The sequence below is a fragment of the Lynx rufus genome, unplaced genomic scaffold (genome assembly GCF_022079265.1).
Source record: "Lynx rufus isolate CCGP_SWC_20201006 ecotype Redwood Valley unplaced genomic scaffold, mLynRuf1.p SCAF_15, whole genome shotgun sequence".
NCBI lineage: Eukaryota > Metazoa > Chordata > Mammalia > Carnivora > Felidae > Lynx > Lynx rufus.
The window spans coordinates 11,741,358-11,746,527 of record NW_025814829.1 but is presented as its reverse complement, the minus strand read 5'-3'; the positions used below and the strand labels follow the sequence as shown (position 1 = coordinate 11,746,527).

General features: G+C 35.8%; 1 pseudogene; it reads right to left on the bottom strand.

The window, feature by feature from the left end:
- Positions 1 to 1,491: 1,491 nt before the first annotated feature.
- On the bottom strand, positions 1,492 to 2,357 carry LOC124509900 (translin-associated protein X-like; annotated as a pseudogene).
- Positions 2,358 to 5,170: the final 2,813 nt, after the last annotated feature.

Sequence of the window (5,170 nt, the reverse complement as noted above, 5' to 3'; positions counted from 1 at the left end):
AAATATTTATATCTTAAATTTCTAGAAAATGGAAGTCAAAATCCAAGTTGCCCATATACTCAGTGTATGGTGAGGACCATATCCTGATTCATAAAAGGCTGCATTCTTGCTGTATCCTCAACTAGCAGAAGAGACAAGGGAGCTCTCTGGAATCACTTTTAGAGGACACTAATCTCATTCATGAAATCTCCACCCTTATGACTTCCCAAAAGGCTCACCTCCAAATTTAACCAACCAACCTAATTTATTATGCATGTGTATATTTTATTTTCCTTTATATGACTTTTTTTTTTGAAAATTTCACTTTCAAAGGATCTGGTTCTTGAAAACAGAGCAGCTAATCTTTCCAAAAATAAAATCCAGTACATAGATTCCCAAAATTCACAAAACCAAAAGGAAATGTCTGGTTGTCAGCCAATAGCACTATGCTCAAGTCAGTTTCATATCACAGGGAAGAATCTATAACGAATTTCATAGGCAAACTCCAATTCTAAACATTACTAGAGACTATCATTGCTATTCCCAACTCTGTTGACAATTGTCTTTTTGCTGAGATGTACATGATAAATTTTCTGTTGCAACTTTTTTACTATCAAATAACACAATCTGACAACTATAAAGGTTTGAATTAACTTAGTATTTGGAAAATTTCAAACTTCATTATAATTACTTAAATGTAATTTGTTATAAATGCATTTACAAGAAACATGCCAATGACAACAAAAGAACTGCTAACAACCATTACTAAAAGCTTTTTCAGATGTATGTACAAGTGCATAATTAAACTTAAATACCAGTGAAAATATTAGCTCCAATTCGCTATCAGACTTTCTGTGATAAAGGATAAAAATTAAATGTAAAAACTAAAATCAGGGTATCTGTCGATTTTTCTGGAAGGTTGTTTCAAATGGATTCAAAATTGCCTGAACACTGGCAAGAATATAATATGAATTCTCACTATAAAACTTCATAAAATGAAGTACACTGATAACCTGATATATATTTTTTTAAATTATTGTTCTGTGGAATAAACCTATTTTGGAGACTTGGCAAAATATTACCAAGAAATTTAAACAGGAAAGTCAAGTCCAGATGTACAAGTAAGAAATCTTTTTTCTATATATAACAAAATCACTAAGTTAAATCATAAATGACTTCCACTAAATATTAACACTCCAAAATTCACACAATATGAATTAAAATAGGTATAGCAGAAAGTGCTCTCTGAAGCATGTTCACATTCCTAAGATAAATAACGAAGTGTAGCCACCAAAAATTCAGATAGGCATAGGTGCAAACATTTGCATGCAAACTTTTACAAGACATAAGAAATTATTTGTTTTGATAATTTTATGTACTGCTTATATACATTTTAAAACAAGTACAACTGAAAACATTTCTACATAAAAACCACAATAAACTCAAGTGAAATACTAAATAATAGTCTTACAAACTGATCTCTCAAGACAATAACAACTGAAGTACGGTATTCTAAGAAATGCCCTTATCTTGATCAATCATTTCTGTTTTAACTGAAAAGACATCTGCCAGCATATGTTCTGGAATTTCTGAACCTCTGACTTTAAAGGCATAACCAAGTATTATCCACTTTGGCCAAACTTTGTCTCAAGGTATACAGCTTCTTAGAAACTGCATAAGGTCCATATTGTCAGTGAATAAAAACCCATCATAAACCTGTAAAAACTGGCTCACCTCAAAAGGGGTGTCAATGTCCCCCTTTCCCCATCTGTTAATACACATCTGCATCAACTCTCCAGTTAAATGAGCCACTCCCAGAAGGTAATCAACAGGGGTGATTTTTAGTTTCCAAGTCCCAAACTGCTTATCCTGTGCATCAAAGGAGGGGGTCTCATTTTCTTTTCCATATTATTCTGTGGTAAATATCAATTATTTAATTTCATCCATATTGGTAAGTGATCATGTTCTAATGAGGTGCTGAAAAGAGATAATGTCCACATATTCCCTCAGTCCTATAGTAACGGCTCTATGGAATTGGTGCATGTCTTCTCCTGAGAGCTCTTGAGCTACTTGTAACACCTTTTGTCTAATACCATCCAATTTAATTTCCGAGTCAGTCAATATTTCTTCCATATCAGGAGAACTTGTAAGCCAATGGAGATGAAAAATTGTCCTTCTATGTTTAACAGTTATATGTCCATAAAGTTTCACAAGTCTCTCCTATTTCTCATGTTTTGCATCAAGTTTCTGCTGAAATGATTTGAAGGCCAATATCATAAGTGCAGGTGAATGAACATCCTTCCCTTCTCTTCTCTGGTTATGTGGGGAACTGTTATGCTTCCCTTTCCTGAACCTCCTGATCCTTCTTTGCTGCTCATGTTGGCATGGCCTATAGTGAGATGAGCAGAGACTGAGGGCCTTGGAGCCAGTGGAGTGTGTAAGGTGCTGGCTGGAGAGCCTGTCGAGTAGCCCTCTGCAGCCAGCCAAGACAATGCAATTTATTAATTTACTGGTGTAAATAACAAACACAAACACACACACATACACACACACACACACACACACACACACACACACACATACTTGGCATAACTCCTAATGATATGCTGTATTCTTATGATGAATTTTGAAAACCAACCATATTAACTTTAGGAACGGTGGTAAATCTTGGTGTTTGGTTTTATGTTTAAAGACTAAAGGCTCTTGGTATTTAGTTTTATGTTTACTTGGCTAGGACTTATGTTGTGTTTAAATCTACTCTAGCTGTAGATGTCAGAAACTAAAATTCCTTTTGCAGCTTTTGTCTCCTCTGTTGTCTTGGATTTTCCTTGAGACTCCTTTTTGAATAGGGTCTGAGTCTTACAATTCTTTTCAGCCTCAATTCCCAGGTAGCATATAGAAGCCTGTTGATGTGGCAGTAAGATGTGGGGCAAGAGAAATGTTCTCTAGTGGTAAGATCAAATTGGGTCATTTTCTGGTGTGTCTATGTCCCTGAACTGTGATCTTCACAGGTGCTACTCAGCCTTTTTCTTTTTCTTTTCCTTTTTCTTTTTCTTTTTCTTTTTCTTTTTCTTTATTTCTTTCTTTCTTTTTCTTTCTTTTCTTTTCTTTTCTTTCATTTTTTTTCCCCCACCTTGGGTGACACAGGAAGGCTGGGGCCTGGAGGGCAGGGGATGGGTATTTCCCTTACTTCACACTGGTAAAATAATTTCCATTATGGACATGCCTTTATTAAAGAGAGAGAATTCTCTGAGCATACTCAAAAATAATACTTTCCCTTATCCCTGTTGCGGAGGGATATTTCTCAGATCTTCACGGTGAGAACCTGGTAAGGCCCCTGGAGGGAAAACTACAAAAGTGCAGGAGATCCTTGGGGCGGATTTTCCTGAAGTTTTTATATCTCAAGATAGTCAACACTAGCCTCTAGCAATTAGTCAACTGTCCTTTATGACTACTAATACTGACTCAAGTGGCTGTTTCTGCTTCTGATAAACTATAAGCTTTGCATCTGATGGCTTTCTTTCCAATTTCTCAGGGCAATGGTTTGCCCTGTGGCCTTGATCATCTGATGGATCTAAGAGAGTTGGTTTGTTTGGTTTTTTTTTCAGCTTTTTGTGTGTGTGAGAGAGAGAGAGGGAGAGAGACAGAGAGAGAGAGAGAGAGAGAGAGAGCGAGCAGGAACACAGGAGAGCGGCAGAGAGAGAGAATTTTTAAAAAATTTTTTATCATTTTATTTATTTTTGAGAGACAGAGCATGAATCGGGGAGGGACAGAGAAAGAGGGAGGGAGACACAGAATCCGAAGCAGGCTCCAGGCTCTGAGTTGTCAGCACAGAGCCTGATGTGGGGTTCGAACTCAGGAGCTGTGAGATCATGACCTGAACCAAAGTCGGACACATAACCAACTGAGCCACTCAGGGGCCCTGAGAGAGAAAAACTTAACCAGGCTCCTCACCAAGCATGGAGTCTGATATAGGCTCATCTCACGACCGTGAATTCATGACCTGAACAGAAATCAAGAGCCAGACAATCAACCAACTGAGACACCCAGGTGCCCCTGGGGTGATGTCTTAAGAGTCACTGTAAAATTTATGAGTTTTAAATATAATATCACTCACATTTATAATTATTGCCAGAAAACTAAAGAAGAATTTAAATCTGAAATTAAATAAATCAAGATAACTTATCCAAAAATGTTTATTAAAATTTTACCTGCAGATTTTATTCCAAAGCAAACTTACATGATGGCATTTTATTTAAACTTTTGAAATAGGAAGAATGCTAATTACTGTGGTATTTTTAGTTACATTGGAAGAGGTAGTACAGTAACAATCAGAACAATGTTTTGATAACATTTTGAAGTAGTTATAAAATGTGTCAAACGTTTTCTGATATAAATTTGAATTTTAGAGAAACAATAAACTTTTAAAAAAAATTTTTTTTTTCAACGTTTATTTATTTTTGGGACAGAGAGAGACAGAGCATGAACGGGGGAGGGGCAGAGAGAGAGGGAGACACAGAATCGGAAACAGGCTCCAGGCTCTGAGCCATCAGCCCAGAGCCCGACGCGGGGCTCGAACTCCCGGACCGCGAGATCGTGACCTGGCTGAAGTCGGACGCTTAACCGACTGCGCCACCCAGGCGCCCCGAAACAATAAACTTTTTAAAGACAAATACATCATATAAAGATAAAAAGTATTATAAACTTTCTAAATACTGAAAACATATATTTTTATTTCCTATGTTTTTATTCTATATATGTATGAAATGACTTTGTATATTAGATGTCATCTAAAAAATTCTCAGTTTGTTATATTTTCTCCAATATCTTTACAGTGTTATTATGCTAGTACCACTGAGAAGGTGATCTTAATATAATTAGTGTTCTGTGAAAATAAAGTGAGATTCACAGATTCAAAATTATTTTCCTTTTAACATCCAAAAGAGTATTTGTTGAGGGTTTTTATCATGAATGTTATAAAATGGATGTTATAGTTTGTTAAATGCTTTTTCTGCCTCTATTAAAATGATCATATGGTTCTCATCTTTTATTAATTTGGTGTACCAGGTTGATTGATTTGTGAATAATGACCCATCTTTGCAACCAAAGAATAAATCCCTCTTGATCATGGTGAATAATTCTTTTAATGTATTGTTGGATTCAGTTTGCTATTATTTTATTGAGTATTTTT